Source organism: Panthera leo, chromosome A1 (assembly GCF_018350215.1).
Source record: "Panthera leo isolate Ple1 chromosome A1, P.leo_Ple1_pat1.1, whole genome shotgun sequence".
Taxonomy (NCBI): Eukaryota; Metazoa; Chordata; class Mammalia; order Carnivora; family Felidae; genus Panthera; species Panthera leo.
In genome coordinates, this window is record NC_056679.1 from 646,936 (window position 1) to 659,319 (window position 12,384).

Genomic DNA, 12,384 nt, shown 5'->3' on the forward strand with positions numbered 1-12,384 from the left:
TTAAAACCACTCTTTTAAGGCCTGGAATGCAATAAAAAAAAAAACAGGCAGAAACTAGAAGGATCAAAATCCCTGAAAAAAGGAAGAAAATGAGGTGAGTTCTACATTTACCCAACTATTCACCCAAAGGTACTTCTCAGTTCATGAGGCATATGAGAGGTTAGAACTGAAATGGAAAGTCTTAATGGGATAATGACATAGGAGTCAGAATTCAAGGCTGCCAGAGTGGCTGGAAAATAAGAGTGAAACTCCTAAAAAGGAAGGAGCCACAGAGCCCAGAGCTCTGAAATCTGCATACAGATTCCCTCAGATTGTTGGCTCTCCCCTAACCTGTACATACACGTGACTTCAAGGAATCCAGAAAAAAAGCAACAGCTGGAGAGAAAAAGAGCAGAGATTCCAGCTGCTGCCAGGTGTTGGGGAGACAGAGTTTGGTGTTTGAATTATACCAAATTAGAATTGACAAACATCTTGGGGTGCCTGCGTGGCTCAGTCGGTTAAGCATCCCACTTTGGCTCAGGTCATGATCTTGTGGTTCCTGAGTTCAAGCCTTGTGTTGGGCTCTGTGCTGACAGCTCAGAGCCTGGAGCCTGCTTTGGATTCTGTGTCTCCCTCTCTCTGCCCCTCCCCGACTCACGTGTGTGCGCTCTCTCTCAAAAATAAATAAGCATTAAAAAAAATTTTTAACAACAAAAAAATAACTTGTAAACATCTCAAGTTTTCTACTAAAACCCAAAAAGGGTAAAAAGGACCATAAATCAGGGAAAAAACAAAATTGGCCCCTTAACAAAGCCTAAAACAAAGCTTTCACAGGATACACCAGAACATAATTCAACACTCTTTTGAATAAGATAACATACTTCAGGGGCTCCACAACCTTCAATGTACAGTATAGAATGAAAATTTAATAACATACAAAGAAGCAGGAAAATATGACTTATAATCTAGGGGGAAATAGCCTATTGATGATGACCTCCAGGTGCCCCAGATGTTGGAATTAGCAGATAAGGATTTTAAAACTGCTATTATAAATAGAGTAAAGGTTTACCAGAAAATAATGGGTGAACAAATGGGAGAATCTCAGCAAATAGATGGAAACTCTAAGAATCAAATGAAAATTCTAGAACTGGAAAATAAAATTATCTTCAGTGGAAAGGTCATTGGATGGGCTTAACTGCAGAATGAACAAAACAGAAAAAAGTATCAGGTAACTTAAATTATAATAATATAATGTGGTAATAAAAATTATCCAAACTGAAGCATAGAAAAAAAAATAGAACGAGGTAAAGAAGAGAATCCAGGACATGTGAAATGGTATCAAAAGGTTTTACACTTGTGTAATTGGGGTCTCAGAAGGAATGAAAGTAGATAGAAAAATGTTTGAATAAATAATAACTGAATTTTTTCTAAAATTGTTGAAAGACATCAACTTATAGATCCAAGAAATTCAGTATAACTTCAGGCAGAATAAATACAATTAGAATTGCATTTGAGTAGACCAGAATCAAACTGCTGAAAACCACAGATAAATCTTTTTTTTTTTAAATATTTTTTTTTTCAACGTTTTTTATTTATTTTTGGGACAGAGAGAGACAGAGCATGAACGGGGGAGGGGCAGAGAGAGAGGGAGACACAGAATCGGAAACAGGCTCCAGGCTCCGAGCCATCAGCCCAGAGCCTGATGCGGGGCTCGAACTCACGGACCGCGAGATCGTGACCTGGCTGAAGTCGGACGCTTAACCGACTGCGCCACCCAGGTGCCCCAAACCACAGATAAATCTTAAAGCAGACAGGAAAAAAGACACATTGGAGTCCAGAGAATATCGATAAGAATTTTATATTACTTCACATCAGAAATAATGGAAGCTACAAGAAAATGGAACTGTATCTTTACATTTATTCATTTTTTGAGATAGAGAGAGACAGGGTGCAAGTGGGGAAAGGGCAGAGAGAGAGAGACACACACACACAGAATCTAAAGCAGGTTCCAGGCTCTGAGTTGTCAGCACAGAGCCTGATGTGGGGCTTGAACTCATGGACCACGAGATCATGACCTGAGCCAAAGTCAGACGCTTAACCGACTGAGCCACCCAGGTGCCCCAGAAAATGGAATTATATCTTTAAAGTGCTAAAAGAAAAACACCTATAGACTAAGAACTCTATATCCAGCAGAAAAGATCCTTTAAAAATAAAGGAAACTTTGTTTCCATAATCATAAAGACAGAGAACAAACTGGCAGTTGCTAGAGGGAAAAGAGTTGGGGGAGGGCAGATGGGCAAAATGGGTGAAGAGAATTAAGAGGTACAAACTACTAGTTATACGTAAATAGTGATGGAGATGAAAAGTACAATATAGGGGGCGCCTGGCTGACTCAGTCAGTTAAGCATCCATCTCTTGATTTTGGCTTAGGTCAGGATCTCACGGTTCCTAAGATGGAGTGCTGCATCACAGAGCCTGCTTGAGGTTCTCTCTCTCCCTCTCTCTCTCTGCCCCTCCCCTGCTTGTGCACTTTCTCTCTCTCTCTCTCTCTCTCTCTCTCTCTCTCTCTCTCTCTCTCTTTCTCTCTCTCTCTCTCTCAAAATAAGTAGACATTAAAAAAAAAAGAAAAGTACAGCATATGGAATATAGTCAATAACACTGTAATAACAGTGTATAATGACAGATGGTAACTACATCTGAATGATTGTCAGTGTAGTATAATGTGTACAATTATTGAGTCACTGTTATTCACCTGAAACTAACATAACATTGTATGTCAACTATACGTCAGTTAAAAGAAAAGAACACTAAGCACAAGGAAATACAATGTATGCATGTATATGTATGTATTCATATTAACAAACAAAAAGCCTGAAAAAAAGGAAAAAAATGAAATTAAGGAAATAAGGAAATTAACAAAAGACAAACAAAAGCTGATTCAGGGTCAAAGGATAGAAGATCAAAATACAAAAATCAATTTTAATTCCATTATTCTATTTGCTAGCCACAAATCATGGGAAAATGCAATTAAAAAAATTTTTCTAATGTTTATTTATTTTTGAGAAAGAGACAGAGACAGAGCATGAGCAGGGGAGGAGCAAAGAGAGAGGGAGATACAGAATTTGAAGCAGGCTCCAGGCTCCGAGCTGTTAGCACAGAGCCTGATGCGGGGCTCAAACCCATGTGAACCGCAAGATCATGACCTGACCCAAAGTTGGATGCTTAACCAACTGAGCCACCCAAGTTCTCCAGAAAAGCAATTTTAAAATACTATTTATAGTGGTATTAAAAATATCAAATACCTAACAATAAATTTTTTAAAAGATATGCAAGATTTCTCAAATGAAAACTACAAAACATTATTGAGAGGATTCTTAAAAGATCTAACTAAGTGGAAAAAAATTTCTCTCAAAACAAGAAGATGTCAGTTCTCCCCAAAGTGATCTATATATTCAATGCTGTGAATAACCATGCCTACAAATTTGATAATCTAGATAAAATGGACTTATTCCTTGAAAGACAGTATCTGCCAAAGTCACTCAAGAAGAAATGGAAAATAGGAATAGACCTGTATCTATAAAATAAATTGAATCAATAATTAATAACCTTCCAAAACAGAAAGCACCAGGCCCAGATGAGTTCACTGGTGAATTCTACCAACATTTAAGGAACTAATTATACCAAGTCTTTATGGTGTCTTTCAAACTATAGAAGCCGAGGGAATAATTCCTAATTTATTCTGTTCATTCTAATTCATTCTAAGGGCAGCATTACGCTAATGCCAAAACTAGACAAAGACATTACTAGAGAAGAAAACTACAAACCAATATCTCTCAGGAACATAGATGCAAAAATCCTCAATAAAATATTAGCAAGTTGAATCCAAAAAAGTGTAAAAAGAACAATATACATGACCAAGTGGGATTTATCACAAGTACACATGGCTGGTTCAACATTAGAAAATCTATCAATGTGATCCATTACATCAACAAACTAAAAACAAAAAAATTACATGATTATACCAGTAGATTCAGAAAAAGCATTTGAGAAGATCCAAATCATGCCATAAAATCTCAGTAAACAAAGTATTGAAAGAGCCCAAATGTCCATCAACTGATGAATGGATAAAGAAGATGTGGTATACATGTACAATGGAATATTACTTGGAAATCAGAAAGAATAAAATCTTACCATTTGCAACAATGCAGATGCAACTAGAGTGTGTGTTATGCTAAGCAAAATAAGTCAGTCAGAGAAACACAAATATTGTATGATTTCACTCATATGTGGAATTTAAGATACAAAACAGATGAACTTAGAGGAAGGGAAGCAAAAATAAAATAAAAACAGAGAGGGAGGCAAACCATAAGAGACTCTTTTTTTTTAATTTTTTTTTAACGTTTATTTATTTTTGAGACAGAGAGAGACAGAGCATGAATGAGGGAGGGGCAGAGAGAGAGGGAGACACAGAATCGCAAGCAGACTCCAGGCTCTGAGCCATCAGCCCAGAGCCTGACGCGGGGCTCGAACTCAGGGACCGGGAGATCGTGACCTGAGCCGAAGTCAGACGCTCAACCGACTGAGCTACCCAGGCGCCCCATAAGAGACTCTTAAATACAAAAAACAAACAGGGTTGCTGGTGGGGTATTGTGGGGAGATGGGCAAAATGGGAGGTGAGCATTAACGAGGGCACTGGGTGTTATATGTAAGTGATGAATCATTAAATTCTATCCCTGAAATCATTATTACACTATGTGTTAACTAAAACGTGGATCTAAATAAAAATAAATTAAATAAATAAATAGATAAAATCTCAGTAAATGAATGGAGGAGACAGATGGTAACTACATCTGAATGATTGTGAGTGTAGTATAATGTACTACATTATGATATACCTTTCCTATGGGTTTTCTCTATACTAATTTTTATATCTCCATATTACTCATGTTATTTTTCTGTATGTGTGTTTTTCAGCCTTTTTTCCTCTGGTATAGTTGCGAGATGTTTGATTTTTTTCTCTGATTTGGCTTTATATCTCTCTACCAATCTTTCCCTTTTATCCTCTTCTTTGTTTCTCTTTTATCTTTCCTTCCCCCTCTTAATTTATTTTCTAAGTGACTCTGATAATACTATTTAGGCATTTTATAATTTTATTATTTATGATGTTTTTAATAGAGATACATGTTGCTTGTTATTAATGTCATTTAAAAATTAGTTTATTTTTATATGTAATGCTTAAGATTTTATTATTATTATTATTATTTTTTTTAACGTTTTATTTTTGAGACACAGAGAGACACAGCATGAACGGGGGAGGGGCAGAGAGAGAGGGAGACACAGAATCGGAAGCAGGCTTCAGGCTCTGAGCCATCAGCCCAGAGCCCGATGCGGGGCTCAAACTCGCGGACCGCGAGATCGTGACCTGAGCTGAAGTCGGACGCTTAACCGACTGAGCCACCCAGGCGCCCCAAGATTTTATATGTAATGCTTAAAAAAAAGAACACACTAAATTAAACAGTCCCCATATTTTCTTTTGTCTCTGCTGATTTTCTTTATGAGATAATGGATTGGTTTTGTTGTTTTATTTTAAAATTTTATTTAATTCTTTTTCCTGTATTAAGAAAATGAGGTCTGGCAAAATCAACAGCAGAGTGCACACAACAAACACTTACCTACTGAAGTGCCAGGCCTTGGGCAGTGTATGACCCTTTTTAGTATAGTAGTACTCTCAGCTGCAAGACATGCTTTTCAGACACGCAAAAGACAGAAACTTAGCCAACATGACAAGATGGAACAATTCTCCCCAAAAGAAGAGTCAAGAAGAATTCACAGCCAAAGACTTGCTCAGAACAGATATAAACAATATATCTGAACAAGAATTTAAAACAACAGTCATAAGACTAATACCTGGACTTGAAAAAAGCATAAAGCATAGAAGATACCAGAGAAAGCCTTGCTGCAGAGATCAAAGACCCAAGAACTAGTCAGGATGAATTTAAAAACGCTATAGCTGAGATGCAAAATAAACTAGATACAGTGACAGCAAGGATTGAAGAAGCAGAGGAGAGAATAGGTGAAATAGAAGATAAATTTGTGGAAAATAATGAAGCTGGAAAAAAGAGGGAAAGGAAATTGCTAGATCACGAGGGGAGAATTAGAGAACTGAGTCCATGAAATGAAACAATATCCATATCATAGGAGTTCAAGAAGAAGGAGAGAGAAAAGGGGGAACAAGGTTTATTTGAACAAATTACAGCTGAGAACTGCCCTAATCTGGGGAAGGAAACAGGCATCTAAGTCCAACAGGCACAGAGAACTCCCTTCAAAATCAACAATAGCAGGTCAACACCATGACATATCATAGTGAAACTTGCAAAATACAAAGATAAAGAGAAAATTCTGAAAGCAGCTAGAGATACAAGGTCCTTAACCTACAAGAGTATACATATAAGGTTAGTAGCAGACCTGTCCACTGAACCTTGGCAGGCCAGAAGGGAGTGGCAGGAAATATTCAATATGCTGAATAGGAAAAATATGCAGCCAAGAAGCCTTTATCCAGCAAGCCTGTCATTCAGAATAGAAGGAAAGATAAAGGCTTTCCCAGACAAACAAAAACTGAAGGATTTCATGACCACTAAACCAGCCCTGCAAGAAATTCTAAGGGAGACTGTCTGAGTGGAAACCAGCAACGACTATAAAGGACCAGAAAACATCACCAGAAACATGCAATCTACAGATAACGCAATGGCACTAAATTCATATCTTTCAGTAATCACTCTGAATGTAAATGGACTAAATGCCACAAACAAAAGACAAAGGAGTCAGAATGGATAAAAAACAAGATACATCTATATGCTGCCTACAAGAGACTCATTTTAGACGTGAGGAAACCTACAGATTGAAAATGAGGGGATGGAGAATCATCTATCATGCTTCTGGAGGGCAAAAGAAAGCTAGAGTGGCCATGCTTATATCGGACAAACTAGATTTGAAAACAGAGATGAAGAAGAGCATTATATTATAATTAAGGGCTCTATCCATCAAGAAGAGCTAACAATTGTAGGGGCACCTGGGTGGCTCAGTTGGTTAAGCATCCAACTTCCTTTGGCTCAGGTCATGATCTCACGGCTCGTGGTTTCGAGCCCCATGTTGGGTTCTGTGCTGACAGCTCAGAGCCTGGAGCCTGCTTCGGATTCTGTGTCCCCCTCTCTCTGCCCCTGTCCCACTCATGCTCTCTCTCTCTCTCTCTCTCTCTCTCTCTCTCAAAAACAAATAAACTCCAAAAAAAAATTTTTTTTTAAAGAAGAGCTAACAATTGTAAATATTTATGCCCCTGACTTGGAATAACCCAGATATATAAATCAATTAATCACAAACATAAACCCATTGATAATAATACCATTATTGTAGGAGACTTTAATACTCCACTTACAACAATGGACAGATCATCTAGACAGAAAATCAACATGGTAACAAAGCCTCTGAATGACATACTGGACCAGATGGACTTAACAGATATATTCAGAACATTTCCTCCTAAAGCAACAGAATACACATTCTTCTAAAGTGCACATGGAACATTCTCCAGAATAGATCACGGTCTGTGAGTTCAAGCCCCACATTGGGCTCTCTGCTGATAACTCAGAGCCTGGAGCCTCCTTCTGATTCTGTGTCTTCCTCTCTCTCTGCCCCTCCCCAACTTGTGCTCTGTCTCTCTCAAAAATAAACATTAAAAAAATTTTCCTGGGCCAGATGGCTTCCCAGGGGATATCTACCAGACATTTAAAGAAGAGTTAATACCTGTTCTCCTCAAACTGTTCCAAAAAATAGAAATGGAAGGGAAGCTTCCAAACTCATTCTATGAAGTCAGCATTACCTTGATTCCAAAGCAGATGAAGACCCAACAAAAAAGGAGAACTACAGGTCAAAATCCCTGTTAAACCTGGATGCAAAAATTCTCAACAAGATACTAGCAAGTTGAATCCAACAGTATATCAAAATAACCTTCCACCATGATGTAGTGGAATTTATTCCTGGGCTGTAGGGCTGGTCCAATATTTGCAAATCAATCAACGTGATGCACCACATTAATAAAAGAAAGAATAAGAAACATAATCCTTTCAATAGTTGCAGAAAAAGCATTTGACAAAATACACCATCCTTTATTAATAAAAACCCTCAAGAAAGTAGGGACAGAAGGAACATGTCTTTACATCATAAAAGGCACATATGAATGGCCCACAGCTAATATCATCCTCAGTGGGGAAAACCTGAGGGCTTTCCCCCTAGGGTCAGGAAAATGAAGCGATGTCCACTCTCACGCCTGTTGTTCAATATAGTGTTGGAAGTCCTAGCCTCAGCAATCAGTCAACAAAAAGAAATAAAAGGCATACAAATTGGCAGACGACATGATACTACATGGAAAACCCTAAAGACTCCACTAAAAAACTGCTAGAGCTGATACGTGAATTCAGCAATATCATAGGATATAAAATCAATGTACAGAAATAGGTTGCATTTCTATACATCAATAATGAGGCAGCATAAAAAGATATCAAGGCATCAATCCCATTTACAATTGCACCAAAAACCATAAGATACCTAGGAATAAACCTAATCAAAGAGGTAAATGATCTGTATGCTGAAAACTATAGAAAGCTTATGAAAAACATCAAAGAAGATTGCACTTCAAGCTGCATTACAAAGCTGTAATCATCAAGACATTATGGTACTGGCATAAAAACAGACACTCCGATCAGTAGAACAGAATAGAAAACCGAGAAATGGACCCACAAACATAGGGCCAACTAATCTTTGATAAAGCAGGAAAAAATATCCAATGGAATAAAGACAGTCTCTTCAGCAAGTGATACTGGGAAAACTGAACAGCAACATGCAGAAGAATGAAACTGGAACATTTTCTTACACCATACACAAAAATAAACTCAAAATGGATGAAAGACCTAAATGTAAGACAGGAAGCCATCAAAATCCTCGAGGAGAAAGCAGGTAAAAACCTCTTTGGTCTGGGCCGCAGCAACTTCTTACTCAACACGTCTCCAGAGGCAAGGGAAACAAAAGCAAAAGTGAGCTATTGGGACCTCATTAAAATAAAAAGCTTCTGCACAGGGGCGCCTGGGTGGCTCAGTCGGTTAAGTGTCCGACTTCAGCTCAGGTCACGATCTCGCGGTCCATGAGTTCGAGCCCCGCATCGGGCTCTGGGCTGATGGCTCAGAGCCTGGAGCCTGCTTCCGATTCTGTGTCTCCCTCTCTCTCTGCCCCTCCCCCGTTCATGCTCTGTCTCTCTCTGTCTCAAAAATAAATAAAACGTTAAAAAAAAAAATTTTTTTTTAAATAAAAAAAAAAAAGCTTCTGCACAGTGAAGGAAACAATCAGCAAAACTATAAGGCAACTGGCGGAATGGGAGAAGATATTTGCAATCGACATATCAGATAAAGGGTTAGTATTCAAAATCTATAAAGAACCTATCAAACTCAAAACACCCCCAAAACAAATAATCCAGTGAAGAAATGGGCAAAAGAGGTGAATAGACACTTCTCCAAAGAAGACATCCAGATGGCAAACCAACACATGAAAAAATGCTCAACATCACTCATCATCAGGGAAATACAAATCGAAACCACAATGAGATACCACCTCACCCCTCTCAGAATGGCTAACATTAACAACTCTGGCAACAACAGATGTTGGCGAGGATGTGGAGAAAGAGGATCTCTTTTGCACTGCTGGTGGGAATGCAAACTGGTGCAGCCACTCTGGAAAACAGGATGGAGGTTCCTCAAAAAATTAAAAATAGAACTACCCTATGACCCAGCATTCGCACTACTAGGTATTTATCCAGGGGATACAGGTATGCTGTTTAGAAGGAACACATGCACCCCAGTGTTTATAGCAGCACTATCAGCAATAGCCAAAGTATGAAAAGAACCCAAATGTCCATTGACGGATGAATAGATAAAGAAGATGTGGTATATATACAATGGAGTATTACTTGGGAATCAAAAAGAATGAAATCTTGCCATTTGCAACTAGGTGGATGGAACTAGAGGGTATTACACTAAGCAAAATTAGTCAGAGAAAGACAAATATCATATGACTTCACTCATATGAGGACTTTAAGAGACAAAACAGATGAACATAAGGAAAGGGAAGCAAAACTAATATAAAAACAACGAGGGGGACAAAACATAAGAGACTCTTAAGTATAGAGAACAGAGGGTTACTGGAAGGATTGTGGGAGTGGGGATGGGCTAAATGGGCAAGGGGCATTACGGAATCTACTTCTGAAATCATTGTTGCACTATATGATAACTATCTTGAATGTAAATCAAAAAAATAAATTAAGAAAAAAATTGAAGACAAAAAGAAATGGAAAAGCATTCCATTCTCATGGATTGGAAGAACAAATATTGTTAAAATGTCAATACTACCCAAAGCAATCTACACATTCAGTGCAATCCCAATCAAAATTGCACAGGCATTCTCCTCAAAGCTAGAACAAACAATCCTAAAATTTTTATGGAACCACAAAAGACCCTGAATAACCAAAGTTATGTTGAAAAAGAAAACCAAAGCGGGAAGCATAACAATTCTGGGCTTTAAGCTGTATTATAAAGCTGTAATTATCAAGATAGTATTGTACTGGCACAAAAACAGATACATAGAACACTGGAATAGAATAGAGAACCCAGAAATGGACCAACAAATATATGGCCAACTAATCTTTGACAAAGCAGGAAAGAGTACCCAATGGAAAAGAGACAATCTCTCCAGCAAATGGTGCTGGGAAAATGGGACAGTGACATGTAGAGGAATGAAACTGGAACGCTTTCTTACACCATACACAGAAATAAACTCAAAATGGATGAAAGACTTAAGTGTGAGACAGGAAACCATCAAAATCCTACAGGAGAAAACAGGCAGCACATCTTTGACCCTTGGGTACAGCAATTTCCTACTTGATATGTCTCTGGAAGCAAGGGAAATAAAAGCAAAGATGAACTATTGGGACCTCATCAAAATAAAAACCTAATGCACAGCGACGGAAACAATCAACAAAACTAACAACAGAATGGGAGAAGGCAACCAACAGAACGGGAGAAGATATTTGCAAATGACATATTGGATAAAGGGTTAGTGTCCAAAATTATAAAGAACTTACCAAACTCAGCACCCAGAAAACAAATAATCCAGTGAAGAAATGGGCAGAAGACATGAAGAGGCACTTTTTCAAAGAAGACATCCAGATGGCTAACAGACACATGAAAAGATGTTCAACATCACTCATCATCGGGGAAATACAAATCAAAACCACAATGAGATACCACCTCACACCTGTCAGAATGCCTAAAATTTAACAACCCAAGAAACAATAGATGTGGGTAAGGATGCAGAGAAAGGGGAACCCTTTTGCACTGTTGTTGGGAAGGCAAACTGGTGCAGCCCCTCTGGAAAACAGTATGGAGGTTCCTCTAAAAATTCAAAATAGGGGAGCCTGAGTGGCTCAGTCAGTTAAACGTCTGACTTCAGCTCAGGTCACGATCTCAGGGTTCGATCCCCACATCTGGCTCTGTGCTGACAGCTCAGAGCCTGGAGCCTGCTTTGGATTCTGTGTCTCCCTCTCTCTGCCCCTCCCCTGCTCACTCTTCTTCTCTTTCAAAAATAAACAGGGACTGGGTGGCTCAATTGGTTAAGCAGCTGACTTTGGCTCAGGTCATGATCTCATGGTTCATGAGTTTGAGCCCCGCATCGGGCTTTGTGCTGACAGCTCAGAACCTGGAGCCTGCTTCGGATTCTGTGTCTCCCTCTCTCTCTGCCCCTCCCCCACTCATGCTCTGTCTCTGTCTCTCTCTCTGTGTCAAAAATAAATAAACATTAAAAAAAAAAGTTTAGTTTCATGAAATGTGAGATTGAAAAAATAACAATACTTGAAGTCTAATTTTTGTATCAAGTGATTTCAAATACATGATTTGCATTTAGAAAATTAAAATGGGTTCTTATTTTCTGGCTCACTATATAAAAACATTCATTTTCAATTGTATTTTATAATTTTTTTTTCAACGTTTTTTATTTATTTTTGGGACAGAGAGAGACAGAACATGAACGGGGGAGGGGCAGAGAGAGAGGGAGACACAGAATCGGAAACAGGCTCCAGGCTCTGAGCCATCAGCCCAGAGCCCCACGCGGGGCTCGAACTCACGGACCGCGAGATCGTGACCTGGCTGAAGTCGGATGCTTAGCCGACTGCGCCACCCAGGCGCCCCTTCAATTGTATTTTATAGTAAAATTTCTTGGTTTGGGTAAATAACACTCGTTACCTGTAATAGTGTTAAAATAATCAGAATAATTTGGATGATCTAAAAAATGTTTATTTTACATTTCCTG

The 12,384-nt window shown here is 38.6% G+C and overlaps 1 protein-coding gene across 2 annotated transcripts in view; it reads left to right on the forward strand.

The window, feature by feature from the left end:
- PARP4 (poly(ADP-ribose) polymerase family member 4) overlaps positions 1-12,384 on the forward strand; it is a 110,532-nt gene that overhangs the window by 93,645 nt on the left and 4,503 nt on the right. The window lies entirely within an intron of this gene.